The sequence below is a fragment of the Zonotrichia leucophrys genome, chromosome 5 (assembly GCF_028769735.1).
Source record: "Zonotrichia leucophrys gambelii isolate GWCS_2022_RI chromosome 5, RI_Zleu_2.0, whole genome shotgun sequence".
Classification (NCBI taxonomy): Eukaryota; Metazoa; Chordata; class Aves; order Passeriformes; family Passerellidae; genus Zonotrichia; species Zonotrichia leucophrys.
The window spans coordinates 54,936,426-54,961,202 of NC_088175.1; the positions used below are offsets into that span (position 1 = coordinate 54,936,426).

General features: G+C 41.2%; 2 long non-coding RNA genes across 6 annotated transcripts; one reads left to right on the forward strand and one right to left on the reverse strand.

Moving 5' to 3' along the window:
- Positions 1 to 400: 400 nt before the first annotated feature.
- On the reverse strand, positions 401 to 9,617 carry LOC135448426 (uncharacterized). 4 transcript variants are annotated; one of them, XR_010440442.1, is made up of 4 exons: positions 9,392 to 9,617; positions 7,091 to 7,125; positions 5,326 to 5,483; positions 401 to 2,403 (listed from the first exon to the last, which is right to left on the reverse strand). It is a non-coding gene; the product is annotated as an uncharacterized LOC135448426 (long non-coding RNA). The 4 variants fall into 4 exon arrangements; XR_010440443.1 differs by lacking the exon at positions 9,392 to 9,617 and adding an exon at positions 8,585 to 8,615; XR_010440444.1 differs by lacking the exon at positions 5,326 to 5,483.
- A 1,421-nt stretch (positions 9,618 to 11,038) lies between these two features.
- Positions 11,039 to 13,356, forward strand: LOC135448427 (uncharacterized). 2 transcript variants are annotated; one of them, XR_010440447.1, is made up of 3 exons: positions 11,039 to 11,143; positions 11,300 to 11,357; positions 13,221 to 13,356. It is a non-coding gene; the product is annotated as an uncharacterized LOC135448427 (long non-coding RNA). The 2 variants fall into 2 exon arrangements; XR_010440448.1 differs by having other exon boundaries at positions 11,041 to 11,143; positions 11,233 to 11,357.
- The last annotated feature ends 11,421 nt before the right edge of the window (positions 13,357 to 24,777 follow it).

The window sequence follows — 24,777 nt, forward strand, 5'->3', positions numbered from 1 at the left end:
CGTTCTGTTTACAGCCATCAGTGCCAGATGTCTGACCAGACCAGAGGAGAGAATGCTAAACCACATTCCAGTAACTCACAGGCAATCCTACTGTGGGTCATCCTCACTGAATCACAGGATTACAGCCCACTGTCACACCTGTAAGGACACTCAGAAAGAGGTGTTCTGATTTAGCAGCATTTTAAACGCTCTGTTTGGAGGCCCAAGTCCACACACAGGGAGGCAGTGAAAAGTCAAGGGTAGCAAATTCCTGTTTTTCTGCATTTTAAGACTGGCAGAGCAGCAGGAAGCCTTTGTGTCACCCACACCATCTCCCCAGACAGCTTTGTAGCACTCTCATTCAACCAAACCTTTTACCATTAATATCATGTAGGTCTTGGGGGGAAATGTAGACAGAGACAAAAACCGTTTCTAAACTTTTCACAGAAAGGGACAAAGAATAGTTAACTATTTGTTGTTTGAGAAGCTATTTGACTGGTGTATTTAATCATTCTATAGGATCAATTTCTATCAGGAAAATAAAATGCTTCACTGGACCCCAGGTGACACAATAAGAGAACTCAGGTTTTATTTGCATCTCTTTGCAAGTGACTGACCAGTCAGGGTGATTTTGTTGTTCTTTCCTACTCTGCTTTGCCACAACTGCAGAGATTTCCATTGTTCTGAGCTTTCAGAGGGTTGCAGTGAGTTTCTCTATTGGAGGCTCCCTCCTGGTGCCTCTAGGCTTCCCACAATGTTTCCTAACAAATAGACCTGATTTTAATTAAGGGAGGTAAAGAAAGAGCCCAGATGCTCTGCAGTCTCACAGGTCCCTGCTCAAATCTCGTGTCAGAGCAAACCCAGTGGCAACAAAGCATTGGCCTCATGTTGAACCAGAATTATTCATTCCAGAGGGAGGGAAACACTCTGGGTTCACTGGGGTTTGGGATGCAGTTTGCTCTCCTGGCAGCTCCTTCAGCTACAAAACCACATTTACTAAAAGCTCCAGATATATCCTGGATGGATCTTCTTTCCAACATGATTTATTTTGCCTGCTCTTTTGAAAGGCTCTAGCTAAGACAGTCAAAAGTGACCTAGAAGCTGATGCAGCTGTTTAGCCCCTGAATAACTTGTGGTTAATTACAAATATATATAACTAACACAAGCACTGTGATAAACTGGTGTACTGTTGGAATTCACACAGAAATCATTCCTTACAGCTTTCCTAGAAGTAGAACAAGAGCAGGAGAATGATCACATTGAAAATAAATGGAGTCAAGTTTTCTAGGCAGTCCTGACAGCTGTCTGTTAGCGGGGATTTACTGCAATGAATGCATGGAATTAATCCAGAATTTAACATTTATGCTAGTTTACATCTGTTTACGAGTCCTGCTTCCTATTCAAGGGAGTAGCAGGACTCTTTTCTCACATCAGCCAGGAATATCATTATTAACTGATAACAACTTCAATTTGCAAATTACTTAAATCTAATGGGGCTATATTTCATTACCATACTGGCTGTAATTCCAAGCCAACATTCATTAGTGACATAGTTCCATTTTAATGCATTGCTGAGAAGTTATTTATAATACCCTAAATATTTGACTATGAAAGAAATGTGCCCTTTTGGCTAGGAAAAAGGTAAGAAAAAACCCAACACCACTGTGTAAAGAAATGAAAAGCTGAATTCAGGACTTCCTTGCCTACAATCATGTAGAACATATAATTAAAGAGCTACATGCCCAGACAAAGTTCTACACAGCAAGGAGGTATTCTTCCCCTTACATATCTGCTTCCTCACCATATCAAGAGCATACTTAGCCAAAACCTGTTCTTCTCTTCCCACTTTCAAGTCCTAAAGAGGCAATTACGGCAGCACACTATTAATTCATTTCCAACCTGTGCCACACAAACATCTGGGTCAGAACTCTTTTTCCACAGCACCAGGCAACAGGAGCGCAGCACATCCTTCCACAGAGCTGTCACAAACCCAGTGCTTCTCCAAGTGACACAATGCCCTGTGTAAGGAGCAGAAGGACACAGGAATTGTGCTGGTATCTGTAGGGACAGCAGCAGACCCACCCACAATAAACCCAAGCTGAACAGCTCTGGGGAGTTCACCATTATTTGCAGCTCCATTGCATTTGCAGACTGGATGTGCAGCTGCCTTCAGGACCAACTTCCTGAAGAACTTATATTCCTCGCAGGGATTAAAGTTTGTGTCTTAACCTGGAGTCTGAAATGTGTCCAGCTGTTTTTCAAATTGGATTTTTGTCTGTCAGCCTGATTCCAGTCCTAGAACAGATCAATGTTATAGTCCATTGCTTCCATTTTCTTCTCTCCCCTTGTGCGGACAGCTCCTGTTTTCCACCTTTAATTGCATCTTTGTGGATTAATGCTCTCCAGCTCAGACCTGGTTCCTCTCTGCAGCAGAAGAAGATCAAGGCTTATCTGGTTAGTCACTCCCACCTGAGAGAGTTACCTGACAGCAAGAAGGCAGCAAATATAAACACAATGTGCATAATCTCTTTCAAGCAGACCCTTTTCCAAAAATTCTTTTAGATAAGCACAGCAAGTGAAGTTTGCACAAGTTTTTCTTAGCTGGGTCACTGCCCATGAACTGTTAGGAAGCAACCCTGGCAATTTACTTTGAATAAGCCTTGGCAAATAGTCAGGAACACTCAAAAATCTCATGGAATGCCAGAGGCTCTTTTCCATTTCCTGTATTTGGGACATTTCACACCTTCCAGAGGATGCTTATTTAAGCATAAGACATCACCTCAAACTGCTTTATCAGGAGCCAACCATTCAGAGACTGAGACTTCAGTCCCAGAATTCTGCTACCAACAAAGTATGAGCCAGGAATTCTGAGCTCAGTAATTCATTCAGTAACAATTTTACCTCCAGCAAATGCTCAAATCCACCAGAATCCAGAGGGGAATTGTTTGCAACTCACCATGGTAACAGTGCACCAAGGCCAGCTATAAAAATTCACCCCTCTCCAATAAATGATTTTCCTACAGGAATAAACAGTATCAACAACTACTTTTGCTTCTAATACAGATGTCATTACCATGCTTTGGAAATGGTGTGGAGGTAATTTGTGGTATTTTGTTGTTGGGTTTTTGGGGGTGGTGGATTTTTGGTTGGTTTTGTTTTTGTGGGGTTTTTTTTTTGTTGTTTGTTGGTTTGGGTTTTGAAATTTTTTCCTTTTTAATTTTTACATTTTTATTTCTGTGCCAAACCAAAACACTGAAGAGCTCTTTGTGCAGCCCCTGTACAAGCCAAGCCTGCTCCCATCAATGCCAACAGAAGCCTCACAATTGACTTCCAGGGAGAAGAGTATATATTACTGTTGTTAAGCACAGTAATATTTGTCTCACCTTCACCCATGTCAACCTCTTAAAAGGTTCATATTTATGGGCAACAGTGTCTGCTCCTCTCAGAGGGGTTTTCAAATGTGTAGCATTAACCTGTCATTTGATTTCCCACTTGATCCTGTGCACACACTGAGGCAAAGAGCAGCACTGAGGTGTGTGGGTAATGACTCCCCTGGATAAATCCATGCATATTTTACATTACAGGGTGACCCTTGCAGCTTGGGCTCCTTTTTTCCCCACAAAAAGTGATTTGTATCAGGCTGGCTTCCTTCCAGATGGAGACCAGGAAGGGCCCAGGGAGGTTCCCACAGGACACCCCCAACATTCCAATGGCCTCAGTGAGACATTTTGAGTGCCATTATGTGAGACAAAGCCATCCTTCAGCAAGGACAGATGCACAGCATTAGCGCTTTGTTCTTATCTGATCCACATGATTTTTAGTTCATTTAGTTTGAAGTAGGAGGCAAGGAAAGCATCTGAGTCCCATCACAGTAGGCACTACACACCTGCTATGCATTTCTCTGAGGCTTGCTGCTCTGAATCCTCATGTTATCTCCCAGCTTCACCTTACACTTCTGATGTAGTCATTTATTGCAAGAGCATTTCTAGGCTAGCCCATTTCTTTCTAATGGAACAGCTCAGATAAAAGCAATAAACAGGCTCAGGAATTGAATCCTTTCCTGCATCTCTACAGAGATTGCTGCAAGCTGCATGTTCAAAATGAATTGCAGTGATGCAGTTCAAGCATGTTTAAAGTAATGAGCCATTCATTCCCAGGTATGGGGCTTTGGCAGGTAAGGCAAATAAAACAACTTCTCTGGTTTGCCAGGGAAACGGCTGAGCAACATTTGATTCTTTCCTGCCTATAATCCATGTCTTCTGATGGCACTGAAGGGAACAGCTTCTGTTTCCCTGTGCTCTCTCTCAGGTGGGCTGTGGCGCTGCTTGGCCCTTCCACCACTTCCACAGCAGGTGTTCCACACTGATTTCTGCTCTCTGTGCACTCCCACAGGATCCAAGAATTTGATCCAAAACTTCTGGCAATGCAGGCTTCAGTTAATGCAACTGCTTCACATACAATGGGCTCTGCCCTTGTGGCTGCTCATCAGTCCCTGGCTACCCCTGCTCCCTTTATTCCCTGCTGGTGCCCACCACGGGCTCTGACTCACCTGATGGGTTTGTGATTCAATGGTTTTCTCTCCCAAATGCATTGCTGCTCTGAAGCACCTTGTGCACACATATTCCACATGAATATGGGCCCCTTCCCTGCTCACCAGGGACAGCTACACAGTTATCTCTGCCATCAGCCACAGTCTCAGCTCCCTCCCCACATCTGACAGCTCTTCAGAGAGGAGCTTGATAATCCTCACATTCCAGGCACCCCTTCCAACAGCAACTACTCTGACTGGAGTTGTGGAACTGAGAAATGCCTTTTATAATTACCAAACACCTTTTGCTGCTGCAGCACAGGTTCTGCTCAGGCTCCAGGGCTCACAGGGTTATCCACAGCAGCATCAGGATTTCATCTCCTGCATGAACAAATCCAGCCTTGTGTCCCATTCAGAGCCCCATGGCACTGCTGGTGCCTCCTGCTCATGGTCTCAGCTTGCCCCCACAGCAGGCACAGCTGCACATCAGGAGTTCCTCAGACCACACAATTTGTGATTTTTATAAAGATCATGAATGCAAAGTATGGAAACAGATATAGAACTGCTGAATGGAGAGCACAAAACCACCATTGCTTTCCCCCATCTCTGCCTAAACTACACCATGCTGGAAGGCAGCAACACTGGCAGAGCTGGAATTGCCCTATCAGTATCTGCAATCTCCTATCCAACACTCAAATACCACTTCACACCTCAAAAATTAACTCTGTACTGACACAGGCTATTAACAAATTAATAGGACTTCAGGCCATTCATCAACAGTCACACAAACTCTGCTTTAATTAATGAGCCATTCTTACCATTTATGTTATGTTCACTGTCCTTAATGTTCAAACATCTCAATAGAAGCAGATTTCAAAAGTAATTAATATTCAAGTAGCTCAAAGACTTAAATTTGCATATTAATCGTTGCTTTCTAAGTCACATGGAAAGGTATTTGAAAGGCTGGGCTCTGATCCTGTTAAAATAAAAGTGTTAGAATTATTAGATTTTCAAAACCTTTTGGGCAATGGTTCTAAGATCACAGACCCTCTTTTTGCTTCTCCCATGACAACTCTGGGTCCTTCAGTGAGAACTGGGACTTGAAAGAGTTTGATTCTGTTCCTGGTGCAGTCCTAGGAACCAGACTGAGGGTGCACAGCCTGGAGTGATGCACAGCAAAGAAATGCCTGAAATGGTTGAGTTTTCAAAGCAAGACTAAGTACATCCAGGGTTAAAGCACAATGTTGATTTTGCTGCTTTGTGATTGTAGCAGAGACATTTCCTAGCAGAATTACCTTGATTCCCTCCCATCACCCTGGAGTCCTAAACCATGTAGTATTTGTTAAATTAAAATAGAGAACAACACCCATTCTATCCATGCATACACACACAGCAGCTGAAATGCACTCACAGCCTCTGATGTGTATCTTTAACACAAAAGCTAAAAACCCCTTCAGACATCCCACAGAAATACAGAACAAACACATTTAGCAGCACTGGAGGTCTCTCACAGCCAGGGAGCCACAGGGAAGCAGCTGAACCAAGTCCAGGAACTGAACTTTATTTTTCCCTGCTCTTGTGTTTTATGAGGTAAAGATCCCAACAGTCTCTGCCAGGGTAAACAAGGATGAGAGGGTGGGAGAGAGGAGACAATTCCTTACTCCCCTCAAATCTGCCAACTGCACAGCAGATGGCATTGCCAAGCATGGGTGGAAAACATAAACAGGATCATTAAGATTTCCCATAGGAATAACAGTATGGCATGCTCAGACTCCCATCTTTGTTCCTAGCAAAGAAACAAACAAACCAACCAAACAAATGTAATGATGAAAAAAAAGGTATAGTGGAAAGACAGGAAAAAAGTTATTATTCAATCCTTCAGGTAATTAGTGACAATCATCAACTAAGATAATTGATTAAAAGCAAAAGTTTAACAACTGTCCCTAATCCATTTAAATATACAAGAACATCCTAGGGAATCATATAGCTCCTTCCTTGAATTCATCAAGATCTATTTTCAAATCCTGTGCTCTTTAGCCTTCTGCTCTACTTCAAAGTTAGTTTCATAATTTCAGTAGTGCTGTTTACAAATTCAGTTGCAGTGGAGAACTAGCCATGAAAACACTGGACAGAGCACAGAATCCCAGCTCTGCCATCCTTACTGATGGCTTTGTTTAAGAACATTCAATAGCAGAGAATAGTGGAAATCTATAAACTTTATTATCATCATTTTTCAAATCAAAAGAGGCATTTCATTACCACCAGGATTTCACCCATGGCTTCCAAACACAAGGTGACAAGACTAAAAATGTTTTCTGGAAAAATACTCTAAAAAGGCACCTCAGAAAGCACAGAATGTTATAGAGGAAATGTAGGTAGCGTTAAACAAAACTTCCCCCCTTCCTCTTCAAGAACTTCACTGGCTGCCTTTTCCAGACATCAGCCCAACCCAAATAACCCCAGACTTTCCCATCACATCTCCTCTACCAGGCCAGCCAGGCACAGCTCTCAGCCTGACTCCTTCCCCTGAAGTGGACAGTGTTACCTCAGTTTTCCATCCTCATTGTTGTATACCAGCCTTACCTTCAGCTCTAGTGCTGCTTCTCATTTCCTGTTCCCTAAATGAAGAGAAAATTAGGTTCTCAGTGCACATCCCAAATCCTATCTTCTTGCTTTCCTGCCAAAAATAACTCATTTCAGCGAGCTCTCTGCAATCATCACACCACTCAGATTTAGCAGGGCTGTTTTTATAGCCTGTTTAAACAATATATTTGATGGCGTCCCATCTGCAGCTGGTCTGAACCAAACCAGAAATACTCACACAATATTTGTTAAGCTACTGTCTCCACAGTTAGAAACAAACTCTGCAACACACGTGGCATTTCCTTCAGAACCCCTTCCCTGCTCATTTCAAATGCTTAACAAATACTCAGCTAAAGTTAGACACCAAGATTTACAAAAAGCAAGATTTGCTATGGAGGCAGAACGCCTTCAAAATCTTCGAAATAAATTTAAAAGAACCAAGTCAAGTTTTTTGTTCCACCACAGCATTTCTGGCTACTCTGAAGCTGCATTTCACCTGCAAAGGAACAAATCAGAACATAATCCACTGCCATTGAGCAGCATATTCAGAGCTGAGCTAACATGGGAAACAGATGGAAATGATCTTCAGGAGCAATGAATGGTTAAAAACCACCACTTTGTACTCCACACAAATATCAAGTGCCTTTTGTCGGGACCCTGCTAGTAAATCTTAACTCAGTGTGTTAGCATTAAGGCAGAATTTCAGGTTGTTATATTGCAAAAGGTATTGGGGATTTCCTTGAGCAATCTCTGAGCTAATGCCATCCATACCTTCCACCAATGCATGTTACTCATTCAAGAGAAACCCTAAATGCGCTGCAGCCTTCTTACACCCACCCATTTTTCAGCAAGGCATTAGCATGTCATTGAGATTGCTGCAAGAAATCTCTGTTACACTGGAAGTTATCTCAGATACTGCATGCTTTGGTTTGGGGAGTTTTTACTCTTTCAGAAAAACACAATTAAAGGATTTAGGCTCACAGTAGCTGTTAGTGCTTGTTTGTAAAACACAGTCAAGGTTTCTGTTTCTCAGTAGATTTTTCTTCCAGTCTTACCCCACATATTCTCCAAAAAACCTGCTGCCTGCTAACTTTTGCTGCTGGCAGTGCCATCAATATACATCACTTGCACAGGTCTCTCCTCCCCTCTGAGACTGGAATTACAAAAGCTCTTCCTGCATATATAGCTCTGTGTCTTGCAGAGAAGTTCTCAGAGCCCACATCTCGTTTTGGTTTCAATAACTTTCAATCACATCTGACCTTGCTGAGCATGCTGTTGGCAATGGTGGAAATAACACAGCTTTCCATACTCAGTGCAGGACACAAACATCCTTTTCTCTTCTGGCCGCCCCTTCTGCTGCAAACAGTTCTGCTTTTCAGCTTTTGCTCTTGCACAGGGCTTTTACAAGGAAAGCAAGAAACAACTGGCCCCAGAACATTGAAATGCACATTTATTGCATTCATACTGCTGTTATATTATTGAAGAGTCCCATACCTTATGAGCAGCTCTTCTCAGCAGTGTTGCCCCTACTGCTTCATCAGAACTCCTCCAAGGCTCTCCCTGACCAGAAAGCCCACCCCTTTTATCCCAGTTGCCTTCACGAGCCACAGCTGCCACCCAATTAAGGACATCACAGCTGTAGCCCATTTAGAACAATTAGAACTGGGGCAACACCACTTATACAATACATAGATTTCACAGGGACTCCTACTACATTTCCCCCTTTTCTTTTACTATCAGATATTCAAATACAATATATACATTTCCCCACAATACATGTTTTTACCCCAACACAATACATACCTTTCACTGTGACTCAAAGGCCACATTAAAATACATACATTTTCCCATGACTCAAAGGCCATGCTCTTCACAGCTCTTGGCTGTCACAGCTACTTGACTCAAAAGCTATGTTCTTCTACAGCTATTGGCTGCCTTATCTCTGCCAACTATCACATCGGGGTCACCACTTATTGCATTCGTATTGCTGTTATGTTATTGTAGAGTCCTGTGCCTTATGAGCAGCTCTTCTCAGCAGTGTTGTGCCTGCTGCTTGATCAGGACTCCTCAAAGGCTCTCCCTGACCAGCCAGCCCACCCCCTTTTATCCCAGTTATCTTCATTAGCCACAGCTGCTGCCCAATTAAGGACTTCACAGCTGCAGCCCATTTAGAACAACTAGGATTGGGGCAAGGCAACTTACACAATACATAGATTTCACAGGGACTCCTACTACATTTCCCCCTTTTCTTTTACTATCAGATATTCAAATACAATATATACATTTCCCCACAATACATACCTTTCACTGTGACTCAAAGGCCACATTAAAATACATACATTTTCCCATGACTCAAAGGCCACACACACAGCTCCTTACTCAAAGGCCATGTTCTTCACAGCTCTTGGCTGTCACAGCTACTTGACTCAAAAGCTATGTTCTTCTACAGCTCTTGGCCATCTTATCCACACCTCCTGGCTCAAAGGCCATCCACAGCTCTTGGCTGCCTTATCTCTGCCAACTATCACATCGGGGTCACCACTTATTGCATTCATACTGCTGTTATATTATTGTAGAGTCCTGTGCCTTATGAGCAGCTCTTCTCAGCAGTGTTGTGCCTGCTGCTTCATCAGGGCTCCTCCAAGGCTCTCCCTGACCAGCCAGCCCACTCCCTTTTATCCCAGTTATCTTCATTAGCCACAGCTGCAGCCCATCAAGAACAACTAGGATTGGGGCAACGCCACTTATACAATACATAGATTTCACAGGGACTCCTACTACATTTCCCCCTTTTCTTTTACTATCAGATATTCAAATACAATATATACATTTCCCCACAATACATGTTTTTACCCCAACACAATACATACCTTTCACTGTGACTCAAAGGCCACATTAAAATACATACATTTTCCCATGACTCAAAGGCCACACACACAGCTCCTTACTCAAAGGCCATGTTCTTCACAGCTCTTGGCTGTCACAGCTACTTGACTCAAAAGCTATGTTCTTCTACAGCTCTTGGCTGTCTTATCCACAGCTTCAGGCTCAAAGGCCATCCACAGCTCTTGGCTGCCTTATCTCTGCTAACTATCATGTCGGGGTCACCACTTATTGCATTCATACTGCTGTTATATTATTGTAGAGTCCTGTGCCTTATGAGCAGCTCTTCTCAGCAGTGTTGCTCCTGCTGCTTCATCAGGGCTCCTCCAAGGCTCTCCCTGACCAGCCAGCCCACCCCCTTTTATCCCAGTTATCTTCATTAGCCACAGCTGCCACCCAATTAAGGACATCACAGCTGTAGCCCATTTAGAACAATTAGAACTGGGGCAACACCACTTATATAATACATAGATTTCACAGGGACTCCTACTACATTTCCCCTTTTCTTTTACTATCAGATATTCAAATACAACATATACATTTCCCCACAATACATGTTTTTACCCCCACACAATACATACCTTTCACTGTGACTCAAAGGCCACATTAAAATACATACATTTTCCCATTACTCAAAGGCCATGTTCTTCACAGCTCTTGGCTGTCACAGCTACTTGACTCAAAAGCTATGTTCTTCTACAGCTCTTGGCTGTCTTATCCACACCTCCTGGCTCAAAGGCCATCCACAGCTCTTGGCTGCCTTATCTCTGCTAACTATCACGTCGGGGTCACCACTTATTGCATTCATACTGCTGTTATATTATTGTAGAGTCCTGTGCCTTATGAGCAGCTCTTCTCAGCAGTGTTGTTCCTGCTGCTTCATCAAGGCTCCTCAAAGGCTCTCCCTGACCAGAAAGCCCACCCCCTTTTATCCCAGTTATCTTCATTAGCCACAGCTGCTGCCCAATTAAGGACATCACAGCTGCAGCCCATCAAGAACAACTAGGATTGGGGCAAGCCCACTTATACAATACATAGATTTTACAGGGACTCCTACTACACACATTCTTTTCTCAGCCTACTTATATGAAGTGTTAGGATACTGTCAGGGGTTTTATCTCTATTTTGTTACCTGTGAGAAGGTTCATTGCAAGTGTCTTTCCCTGCCAGGTATGTTTATAATGCTGGATTTCTGTGCCAGCCCAGCCACATCCATGAAACCATTGCATTCAAATGTGCAGCTCCTGTTCCTGCTGCAGCTCCTCACTGCACAGCTTCCACAGAGGCCTGCAGGCAAGTGGAACAAAACAATCTGCTCTTCCCCAGCACTGTGTGGAGTCCTAAATAACCTGGATGGGTCAGGGGATCTTAACACTTCTCCCAGGTAAGCTCACATTTTAAAGCTCCCTACATTTCCAGTCCCACATTCCCATATATTCTGTCCACTCTTTCCATTACTCAGGATTTCTGCAGAAGCTCCTGTCTTCACTCAGCCTTTCTCCTAGCTTCATTTTTATCTGCAAACTACAACTTTTAATTTACCTTTCTTTTTATTCTAAGACCCTTCAGCTTCTTCTTCAACATCTCCAAACTTACTGTAGTTTGTAATAATTTTTTTATTTTCACTTTCCTGCATCTCCTTCAACTGTGCAGTGGAATGCATGCACCTACAATCTTTCACCTGCCAGGCATGATGAACTCTGAATAGATATTTCATATATAATTTTTTATCAAATATCTCACTTGTCACCTTAAAGGATGTCTGGTTTTACAGCTCTGATACAGCAAGGCATGCACCATAAAGGCATGGAACTCACATGTTAGCAAGGCTTGGAACTCACATTCCCTGGAAAGGTCTTCCACAGCCCAAAAACCTCTGTTTTGCTTAATTTGTTACAAGTTACTCCTGAATAAGCACCCCAAATGTCTGAGGACTTCCAAAGAGGATTACATATTCTTCTACATTAACAGCTGAGCATTTTACACTAATACCACGGCTTTTGGGCTTTATTTAACTCTCCCCCATCTCCCAATGGCAGAATAATACCAAATTTCTTCTTAGCAATACTGTGTAAAGCATAACATTTATTAATTTATTGTGCTACTTTCCAGGCAAGCCAATCTAATAGACAATGCTTGGGACTAAGCAATATGTAATGTAACTATCACACATATTACCCCTTAAAAATTCATGTACAGCAAACAGAACAGACACTCATCTCAAACATGCCAGTATAAAACCTTTGCAAACATTAGCTTGTGTTTTTCTGGTATTTTTTCAGCTTTAAGTTTATTCCACATCTGTTATAGCAGAATGAGAAAGTGGAATGTGGCCCAAGGACTACTTCTGACAAATCCTTTCCTTTATTAGTAGAAACAATGTTATTCACCATAGAGCATATGTTCCTTTAATTATGTTTTTGAGCAAAAGTATTAATGACATTTTGGCCATATGTCTAGTTATTCTTCTCAGAGTAAGCCTGGGGATTTTTGGTACATATAATGGTCAGAAACTTTAATTAAAAGTTTGAGATTTCAGCATCTCTTATTTACAGTAAAATAGAAGCCAAATGCAGACCCATCCAATGATTTTGAGCAGTACTCAGCTACTCAAAATCATTTTTATGGTTTTCCAACATTCCAGCATTATGTAGGCTTTTGAAGAATCTATTTTCCAATGGTGCACCTTTATCAGGATATGAATAAATGGAATTTTAAATGTTTACCTCTGTCTATCCTTGTAATTCCAACACAAATCCTTAAAGCATGGGGAAATAAAATGGGATGGAAATTTGAAACAGAACATTCCACTGGTTTTGAGGGAGAAGTAAATTTTGTAATCTGGTCATCGTCAACAGTGTCTTTGCAAATTCTTTCATGACTGAAGCAAGGTATTGAAAAAGGAAATACTCCTAATTATTTCTATGTTTCTTCTGAAAATTCTAGACAATCAACATAGCTTTCAAGAGTCAAGCAACTACCAAGATATTCTATGAAAATTGCACACATGGATTATAATATAAACTTGGATTAGCATTATTCTAGCAATGAAAATAAATAGGCCATACTAAAATCAAGTATAAAGCAAAAAAATAAACAGGCCATACTAAAATCAAGTATAAAGCAAAAATTCAGCATTTTCTTAAACCGTCTGATATCTATATTGTCCTCTTTACCTGCTTTTGTATTGCATCCTCTGAATAACCAGAGAGAATATGTTACCTGTACTTTATTTTTATATCCACAGCTTCCTTCCTTCAGCAATCTTAGAAAATGCGTTCAAAGCCACAGAAGCAAATAATGCTGGTGGTAAGTTTGTTTTTTGGGAGGCTGTACTGTGAATTGCTGAAGATGAGGAGAGCTGCACCAATAAAAATCCCCAGGTACATTAAAGAACAAATTAAAGACTCGGGTCATGAATTCAGTTTGGTAAATTTTAAACATATGAATTTTGATATCTCTGAACATTAAGTCCAACACCTGGAGCTGTTAGAAAGTTATATACTTGCAGACTAAACCTGCCTTAATCCTAGAAGTGCAAACAAACCTGTCAATAAAACCATATCTTATGCATGGTGGATTTTGAGAAATTGAAAGAAAAGGTAAGAACTTCCTTTTGTGCTCAACATAAAAGCTTTCAAGTCAATGAAAATACAAGACTTTAAATATTTTCTTATTTAAGTATTATTGCACACCAGACAATATTCCCTTGAAATTATAACAGTTGCTATCCAGAATAGCAAAGAACATCTTCATTACTATAAAAGAGGCATGTCTCCAGGCTGTCATGAAAAATGCTCTCATGATTTAAAAATGAAAATGGTTTGTTAGTGGAAAATCTGAACAAAGTTATAAAACAACCATATGAATTAGAAAGTATTGGTCTTCAGCTCATAACTCATGTGTAAAATCAAAATCAAAATGGTAATTAAAAAAAAACCAACAAAAAATTATCTATAGCCTTGGGAAGCCCAACTTCATCCAAAAAGCACAGTGAGGATTCCTGTATTTCCAAGCTTTTTATTACTAATGGGTAAGGCCAGATTGGTAGACCTGGTTTTAGAATCAGGAACAAACTTGATCTAATTCTTTCAGAAGTTGATCAATGCTGCCCTGAAATAAAATAAAGTTAACTGAAGGTCAATACTTCTAATGGCTCAAACAGCAGCTCTTCCATCATTCCTGATTATTCATATGGGGAGGGAAAAAATATAAAAAACCCCATTAAAACCCCAACTTTAATGACCTTTCTTTTCTCCTGTTTTTATGTTCTTACCCTAAAATTCTGATTCAGCTATTGACTTCAGGGAGAGTAGGATCAAGCCTTGAATGAATAAAAACACTCAGTGGACATGGAGGGAAATATGTGTCAATCTGAAACTAAATTTCTGTGAGATAATTCTGCTTAGTGCATTTGAAACAATCAAATGTTGCTGCTGAAACCTCAGGACTGCAAATACAGTATTTACTAGAGTCACAGTAATAATGACATAGTTTCAACACAATTCATAATTTTCATCATGAACACAGCAGCAAATGAATGAAACCCATCCAGGCCTGTGCCTGATGCTGATCTACAAGTCCAGCTAACACAAATGAGCAAAGCTATCAGAGTTTCTTTCACATACTCGATAAAAGGGAAATATTCAAATTGGTGATGTTATTCCCCGAAGTGATGCTGCCATCTTGTGAGGGAAAGGCTTAAATCCACTTTTATTTTCATTCCTGAGATGTATCCACAGTGACTGGAGATCTGACAGAGTGGAGAGGACAGGCATCCCTGGCCAGGAATTAAGGACTCTTCAAAGCAAGCTCACCCTTGGTGGAGCAGAATATTCAAATTGTAGTGGGACATTCAAAACAAAGAGAACTTGCATTTCAGGTGGAAATAAATGAAAGCAGAGGAACCACGGGCAGCTCATGCTAAAAATTGGTGAACTCCACCTCCCTTCTTCTAAATTCCACTGTGCAGCTGGTACCTTGTGCTGCTAGACTGGGAAACCCAAGCAAATTTTAAAAATGCCTTTTGCATGGCCAGATATTCCATCCATCCACCAGCCCTTGACATTAGGGATCAAGGAACAGGGTACAGCTAAAGTGAACAAAGCAATTTCTTGAGTGTTTCACCAAATAACACACCACTGTCATTCTAATTCTGATATAATATGTTACATTCTTCTGAATCTCTGTATTCTAATTCTCCATACTCTCATTCAAATGCACACACACCAGATTTCAAGACAAGAACTAGAAGCACCTACAGTTGGATTGAATTTCACAGCATGGGCTAAAGAAACTGACTGCTATTAAATCTAGAGTGAAATTTCCCAACAATGCTTCTGCAACTGAAACTGTCACTTCAAGTGTTGCATGCACTCAGCATGAATCTGTTTTGGAAAAGAAATAAAGTAGCTTCACTATGATCAAAATATTCTGACTTCATATTTGTGAATGGAATATTTAAATCTTCTTTTTCCACATTTATAACATGTAATGCAGAAAATACAATTTTATAACGTTTCATTTCTTGAAAACAACTAGAACATGTGTGGTATTCTAGAGGCCATACACCACAGAGTCTGTGTACATTCAGTTTTTACATGGGTGTACAGAGAAATGTCCCTAAAATTAATTTTATTAGCACACCTAAAGGTTTATTGTTGCTAGAAAAAAATATCCCTTGCTCCTCCTGGCTGCAAAATCCAGGTTTTCTGCAAACCCTGCATCCTGCTGTTTGGGTTTAGAGTTGTAGCTCTAAGCAGTGACCTCTCTGCTCTCCCAATATACAAACTTGTAATGTTACAAGAAGGTATTTTAATAATCCCTCACAGGTGTTACTGAAATGAATCTGTTCCTTTGCAGTTGGAGCAGCTGGTGAGGAAACAGTGCCCACCACACTGTTAGATTTTATTCCTGCTCTGTCACAGGCTGTTACAGCTCTGGGTCTTCATTCATTCCTCTGGAAAAAGAGTGGAAACCACCATCGTGCCGTGTCTTTGAACAGCACAGCTATTCACACAGAAGTAAAATATTTTGGAATCTCTGAAAGAAAGGACTACAGCCTCAATTATCAGGCATTTTGGCAGTTTCCAGTTGCCAACTATTTTTGTGGTGTTGTGAGGGTCCTCAGGACAAGGTGAGAGATGAGAATTTGACTCCAAGTTCTCAGAAGGCTGATTTATTATTTTATGATATTATAAAAGATTATATACTAAAACTATACTAAAGAAAATAAAGGGGACATCAGAAGGCTGGACAAGAATGAATAATAAAAACCCGTGACTGACCAGAGAGTCTGACACAGCTGGCTGTGATTGTTCATTAATTAAAAACAATTCACAAGGTACCAATCCAAGATGCACCTGTTGGTGAGCAACCTCCAGACCACATTCCAAGCAATCAGATAATTATTGTTTGCATTTCTTTTCTGAGGCTTCTCAGCTTCTCAGGAGATAAATCCTGCTGAAGGGATTTTTCAGAAAATATCATGGTTACAAACTATGTGTAATGCATTCATTAGCTTGCAGCACACCCTACATGCATGGTGTGAGCCAAGAACACCTTTTTCTCTCTGCTGCTCCTTCAGAAGGGCTGGCGGAAGAGGGGAAGTTCTACCCCAGGCTTTCCAAAGAACAGTTCTTCACTGGGAAACTGTAAACCAGACAATCTGGCCCTACCTAATTATAAAACGTTTTTGTTTCTTGACTTAACAGCAAGATCTGCTCCTTGTAATTACTTGGAAGAGCACTGAGTCAAGAGATACATTCTACTGCCTCCTCTGTAAAACTCGTGGCCTTTTATTCACCACAACAATGGCCCTGAATTTTATTTTTAATTCAATATGCTTAGTGAGTCTGGAGTCTCTACACTCTATATTCAATTATCTAATCTGAAATCACAGCCTAAAATAAACTGTGTTAATCAGAGATTAGAATATGTTGTACTTCTCCTCCATCTGCAAAACTGTGGTGGACTTTGGGCAAGAGCCTCTGAATCCTTTGATGCTCCACATGCCCACGTTAATTCCTGTAAATATGAATGTTTCTGGCCTGAGAGAGGAGCAGGTAGGGGGAAAGGATGATGTGACCCACACTCACAAGCCAAACCCTCTCATTGTGTTTCCTGGTACTGGTTACCCAGCTGACAAATGGAGCTTTTTAATTTGCTGGAGTCTGAGAACTCTTTGAAAAATGGACTCAGGAGATGTATCTGTTTCACTGGGAAAGCAACCTTACACTGCCAGCATGCAGGTGTCCCTTCAAAGCTCAGGGGCCTTGGTTTTAATGTGATTTATCTCTGTATCTCACCTCAGAACATTGGTCTGCCCTCAGGTATTTCACCTCTCCCTCACACCTGAACTTTGCTGTTTTGAACCTATTAAAATTTAAAATTAAAAAAAAAAAACCCAACAGATGCATTAGAGCAGTGGAATACAGAGGACATGTTTGCAAGGGTGGTGCGTACACACTGTTATTCCTCCAACACATGAAAAACCATAAAACCCATCCAGCAGACCAAGCAAGGACATCTCCAGAGTCACCAAATGCCCCGTGGGGACTGAGTGACAGAGCCTGGGGTCACTGTGGGGACTCAGGGACAGAGCCTGGGGTCACTGTGGGGACTCAGTGACAGAGCCTGGGGACACTGTGGGGACTCAGTGACAGAGCCTGGGGTCACTGTGGGGATGCAGTGACAGAGCCTGGGGTCACTGTGGGGATGCAGTGACAGAGCCTGGGGACACTGTGGGGACTGAGTGACAGAGATTGGGTCACTGTGGCACTCAGTGACAGAGCCTGGGGACACTGTGGGGACTCTGACAGAGCCTAGGGTCACTGTGGGGACTCAGAGCCTGGGGGACACTGTGGGCACTCGGTGACAGAGCCTGGGGTCACTGTGGGCACTCAGTGACAGGGCCTGGGGACACTGTGGGGACTGAGTGACAGAGATTGGGGTCACTGTGGGCTCTCAGTGACAGAGACTGGGGTCACTGTGGGCACTCAGAGACAGAACCTGGGGTCACTGTGGGGACTCAGAGCCTGGGGACACTGTGGGGACTCAGGGACAGAGCCTGGGGGTCACTGTGGGCACTCAGTGACAGAGCCTGGGGACACTGTGGGGACTCAGTGACAGAGCCTGGGGACACTGTGGGGATGCAGTGACAGAGCCTGGGGTCACTGTGGGGACTCAGAACCTGAGGACACTGTGGGGATGCAGTGACGGAGCCTGGGGGTCACCGTGCCCCCACAGCCCCTCTGCAGCCCTGGCCACCCAGGCAGCCACAGCCAGAGCCTCCTGCAGGGCCCAGGAACAGCTCTGGCCACCTGGACAACCCAAATTCTGCTCCAAAGCATGCCAGCAGTTTGGGAACCAGGACAAGAACCAAGAGGTCTGGATCTCTGAGCTCCCCTGAGCTGATCTGAGCTTCCTACAAGAATCCTCATGTAAGAAAAGCCTTTTCTTGGCAAGCAGTGAATATTCACACCTCTATTTGAAGTGCAAAGGAGGTGAAAAGACTAAGGTACTTCCAAAGTTGCAAAATTCTACTTCCGTCTTCTTTTTAAAGCCTTTTTTTCCTTTCTTCTTTTGAAGGAGTGTCAGTTGTGGCTACAAGTTCATGGGGAAGATGTACAGAAGTATCTCCAGCTGAGCTGAGCCAAGTCCCCAACATAGCTGCAGGGAGATGATCATTATCTGTACCTGCAACCACCATGAATATTCAGATTTTAACCCCCTGGGTCCCTTCTTCTAAATGGACTTCTTTACAGAAAAGTTCTGTCAGCAAAATGAAAGATCACTTTCTCAAACTTGAGGAGTTCTTACCAAAAAAAAAAAAAAAAAAAAAAAAAAAAAAAAAAAATTTAGTATGAGAATGTTTAGAATGAGAATGTTTCTAAGCATTTTTCAGTAATGCAATTCAGCAACTTAAAATATCCATGTGAGTTAAGATATAGCTCCCTCCTCAGCCAAACATGACTAAATAGGAGACATCTTGTTCCCTCTGATTCACAAAGTACATCCTGAGAATACTGTGGTGAAAACTTTCTATGCATTTATTATCTGATGAGTTATATGTGATGAAACTGTTTTTAGCTGTTTATACGAGTATGGTAAGGCATACAGAATTCTAAACATTTTCAGGACAGTTTCTGGAAAAAATTCCTGAATCAACAGCTAAGGATTCAGACCTATTCAGGGTACAGTTGGCCCTCCCTCAAAAAATTAAACCAAAATACTAAGTGCTTCACCTTGCAGGTCTAATATATTGCAAACATCAATTAAAGAACGACTACTTACCTCAACTGAGGCTTTAAGAGAGATATTTTCCTTTATAATGTCCACAATTGTCAATGCTACACACAACCAATATCGCTACTTAAAATATTATTGTCCAAAATGAGATTTAAGAAAAGCAGCAGACATTAAAGAAAACAAAACACAAAGAAAAGTTACCAAAGAAAGACAATTTTATTTTAATCACAAGGCTGCTCAAACCCATTAATTTCTAGAATAAATTACCTTCACCTGAACTGTTCATCATACTTAAGCTTGTACTGGTTAAATGACTTTCTTTTTATTAATTTCTTCTTTGGTTATCATTCCTGGCTGCAGTAATTATTTCTGCACAGCAAATAAACACACAACAACACACGCAGTGAAATAATTACAGAGGAGCTAAAAATTAATGGAACCTTTCACCACAGAAGCAAAGGAAAAAGGAGTCCCAAATTACGTGGAATTTTGGGAAATGCAGGATTTCACTTGCAGAACTTCTCTATAACAGCAGGAAGCCTTCAAAAAGGGTAACCCATCCAGCAGAAAGTCCAAAACCCAAAGCAGTGGTGCTGAGGTCCTCTTGTGTTTTATAGAACACCTGAATAACAAGTTCTTAGATGAAAAGACAGGGCAAGATTAAGAGAAGGGCAGCCTACCACTGTTCTGTTGGAGCTATGCCTTAAATATTTAATGAGGTTACATCTGAAGGTTTAAAAAAGAATGTATGAGTGATGCAGATTGCTAGATGAAGGAGAAGGATCGTGTTCCCTGCACAGAAATGCAATACTGAATTTTACATTAATACAGGGCTTTCTAGAAAATATACAAGAAGCACTAAAGAACTTTATTTAAATAACTGCATTATTTAAATCAAAACCGAGTAGGAATTCTTTTGATGAATAAGAAACTAATTTGCCATGAAAGATTAACAAGACAAGTAAAATATTTTCCCAATACTTATGCTATTTTTGGACTAGTATTTTTTGTAAATAGCCAGAACACACAGCATTTCTTTGACATTCTATGAACTCCTTTCAATTTGATAGCTCCAAATCCAACACTCAGTTCAACCTTCTGCCTCTCTTTTTCTTGTCTCCCAACACAACCAACTGCACAGAGATTTGCTAGGTGTTCCTTGAAAATAAACACATTCCTAAAACAGCCTAAACATGACCTACAGTGAGTTATTGCAGGAGTTCACAGATGCCCAGGATGAACACTTGTCACAGTACCAAGGACAATTCCTTCAGAAAAGAACAGCACAAAGGTTTTCTGTAATGCTCACCTTTCTTTCCAGTTACCAGAACCTAACATTAACATTGAAACACGGTTGTTGAGCTTGAGTTATTCAGCTAGAACCTAATTAAACTATTCCCAGCTCAGAAATTAGAAAAAGAGTATATTCTTCTAAGACACCCTAACTGGCTGATGTTGTACAATGGAGCACAGAGGTCTCTGGATGTTATTGTGCAGAAGGCTTGGGGAGAACACGGACCTCAATAAGATAAATCAAACATTCTTTATCTCTGCTAGAGGTGTAATAATTTCAATGTAAGGGCACACTTCTTTACAATCCACTCACTATGTTCTGCTATACTGAAATAAATCAGCCCTAGCAACTGCCAGTGGATCCATGTAAATACATTCCTTGTGGTTTGCTTAGCAGTGGAACACAAAGATGTTTTAGTCTTATTAAATTCCTGGTGGGTTTGGGTTTTTTTCACCCTGTTTTCTGGCACTGGATTCATGTCTGGTGTTCTGGAAAACCCAGCATCTGAGTAAAGAAACAAGATTAATGTAGCAGCATCTGATCATAACATTAAATATTTATTACTTGGTGAAATCACGATTTTCCCTTTCCTGTGACAACACTACACCTGCAGGAAGACGTTTAATTGGTCCAAATATTTACACATGCTTAGAAAATACGTGGAAATGTTACCAGCATCTCCTAGTGGGGAAAGCACTCATTATCATCCCTTCTAATTGTGCAAGGCAAAGGGAGGCCAGCTGGCTGAGTCAGCCTGCAGGTATTTCTGTGGATGCTCTCTGCTTGCATTGCTCACTCCCTTGCTGGGAAATTCCTCTTCCCCATCTCACTGTCAGGCTGAGAAACCTGACTCTCTTCACCACACATTTCTCTGCTCAAAGAACTTTAGGAAAATTTGTAAAATACCTCTACATCATTGGGGAACGGAGAGGTAAGGGCAGTGGGCAAGGCTTTCAACTTCTAGGAGTGTCTATTAAAGTTAGCTTACTGAATAAATAAAAATACTGGCAGAAGCAGCTTCTGGGTTTAAAAAGCTCTGGTCTCTGCTCCAAAGCGCCACATTTACCCAGTTCCCAAGAGTCTGTGATGTTAGGAAAATTAATCCACAAACGCCAGAGGTTTATGTCCAAAAAGGAGGCAGAGGAGTCCTTTTGCTTTATTCGAATAAAGGGAGAGGCCGTGGGGCATTTCCCTGGGATCCCTCAGATTTTTGGAGGATGAAGCCTCCTTTTTATCCCAATTTCCCATATTTCCCTTCTCTCATTCCCCATTTCTGAGGTACTTGAGAGGCACAGACTTCCCAAAACACCTGATACCAGAGATTTCCCTCTAACGGATAACCCTCCTTTTAATTTTTAATTCTTACAGAATTTAGGAGTTTGTCTTCCCCATTGTTTCTTTCATCTTTCAATGCCTCATTTCATTTCTCAGCAAACCTAAAGCTCATTTGTAAAAGCAAATTTCCATTCTTTTTCCATTCATCAACCAGTGGAATCCTTCCCATTGTTTCTTTTATCTCCCAGTCTAGTTTTACCTACCAGGTTGTTTGGAAGGACAAATCTGCTATTCCTCTCAGTGACAAGCTCCCTTACCCCATGGGCTTCCCTGAATGCAGGCCCTGAGCTCCAAGCTCCCATTGCCAGTGCTGTCAGGCTGGGTGACAAAAGGGACACTGTGCTGTGCACAGATGTTTATCCCAGTGCCACTGGCTCCCAGTAAACAGCCAACAGAGAGTCCTTATGCAGTTTCCTGCTCTCCTTAAAGCTCGCTCCAATTCCAGCCCCAAAGCAGCTCCCAGCAGAGCCACAGAGCTGGGCTGCCTCTGTGTGCCTTATATCAGGCTCAGCTTTTCAGCAACAAGACTATTGTGAAATAGAAAGGACACAGAGATTGATTTATTTCACTTGATATTAAAGTTTTAGCATTTTTATAATAGATTTTTTTAACCAAGCTTTCTCAATTGTCGCTGTCTAATGCAGTATCAGGAAGTAGCTTTGTTGCTTTTGCTTTTCTGTCCTATAAAAGCACCTGGGTAATTGTTTTGGTTCTTCCCAGAATGTCTTTGGGTAGAAAAACAATACAAAAAAGCAGCTGGACAGTGTCCTGCTTGTTCTTTTGAAGCTGCTGATTCCTTCTATGATCACCATCATGGCTATCCATGCATTTTCCCCGGGACACAGATTTCATTTCACTTTCTCTTTTTCTCACTTTGTCTCTCGTTATTTTCCAAACCTTTAAACCTTTTGGATTTGCCTTTCACCTTGCCACGTCCGTTTCTGGGAGGTTCTTTATCATCACGTTAACCTTCAAATTTACATAACTTAAGCAAGTTTAGTTCCTTCTTCCAGGTTTGTCACCGACATTTTTTCATAAAAATCCTTTCTTTGGGATTTTTCCCCTTCTGGCAAGCTGAGGCCCCAGAAGAAGAATGCAAGCAATGGTTATCTGCTGCTGTGGAATGTAACAGGTGAATCTGTGATTGGCCCATGTTCCATGTTTACAATTAAGAGCCAATCAAGGGACCAAGCTCTCTGGGACAGATTCACAGAGAGCTCCCTTGTTGATATTCATTCCGATTCTCTTCTTAGTTTAGCAGCTTCTGAACTTCTCTCTCTATTCCTATTAGTATAGTCATAATGTATTATATATCATAAATTAATAAATCCAGCCTTCTGATCATGAAGCCAAGATTCTCATCTGTCTCACCCTGAAGACCCTTGCAAAGCCATGTAACACAGGTTTAACTGGGAGAGCTTAGGAAAAGAGAGAAGTCTTGAAATGATTGTGAAAAAAAAATCTAGTATATACAGTAATTTGCAAAATTTGAGGTGTCATAAGTGGCATCATGCATGGTAAAGACTAATGTTCACATGCATCTATGTGATGCTGTTCCCACACTTCCCACATTTGAAATTTCCATTTCTTTTCGTGCTCACTGAGCACAAGGAAACATAGCTAAATATGCTGTTAGAGCACGCTATTAAATTTAAAATGGTCTCCCTGCAGACCCTAAGAAATGTGAATCTGTTCACATCAAACCTCTTAGCACAGTGATAGAGGAAGGTCTAACTGTGCTCTCCAGAAAACCTTGGGTTGCTGGTTCCTTTAAGGACATCAAGGCACGTTATAAATTCAAAGAAGAAAAAACATCAAGCTGCAGTTCACATTTCACAAAAGGATTCTAATATCTAACTTCTTCTAATGTACAGATACACCCAGTTTACAGCAGAAGATACTGTCTGAGTTACTCTCAGTTTTGAAAACCAGAAATTTCATTCTCTGGGTAGCAGCACTCATCACTAATTATCTCAGGATTTGTGTACTTGATACAAAACTCTAAGCTCAACTATTCCAGCTGTGACACTGTGGACTTAGATGTTTGCTAAGTAGAAATAAATAATGCAAACAGGCAAAGGGACTTCCCTTTTAGAAATGCAAGAAAAATCAAAATTGCTAATGAAATCTAAGTGGATATTCCAAATCATAAACCTCAGCTATTTCCAAGATTCAAAGCTGCAGCAACACTGAACATCTCATGTACCTAAACAATAAATTACAGACTGCTGTGATGTACTGCAGCAAACAGTCAAGGGAACAACAGGACTAAACATAACCTTGTATTCAAAATCAAACTTCTCACCCTCAAGCCTCAAGGCTTTAGACAGATGAGGTAGAAGTGCGTGCCTTGGGTTTGTATTTCATATCTCTCTCTCTAGTTCTGCCTGTGAATGTCCCCCAGCTATTGCAGTTTTAACCAGATTTCTCCACACTGCATATTAGTACCAAACTAACTCTGGTTGAAACACCACCTTACCCAACTACTGTTTTACAACACAACAGTGCCCAGAAAAATGGCATTAAGCAATCCAAGTGAACTGAGCGGCACCATTCTCAGTCATAGGATGGAATTAAAATAGCCAGAGCAGCACTAGTAACTACTCTGAAATCTCAATAAATAATCACTTTGATTAAAGATTTTTAAAAATTGCACGTCCACTTTAATTCTTAATGCTTTCAGTTTTCCCCCTTTCTCAAATAAAAAGAAAAAAAACAGTTAAATATTTCATCCTGAGGTAGTGCCATGGTTTAAGCAGCCAAAGGACCAGAATCAGATTAGCAGTGAGGCTTTGAGAATCATTTCTTATGCCATAAATTTATTTCCAAAAATTAAATCACAAAAGCATCTTCAAAACACCTTTGTATGAACATTATTTTTGTTCATTTCAACATAGGAATTTTTGGTTTCATTACCTGTCACAAA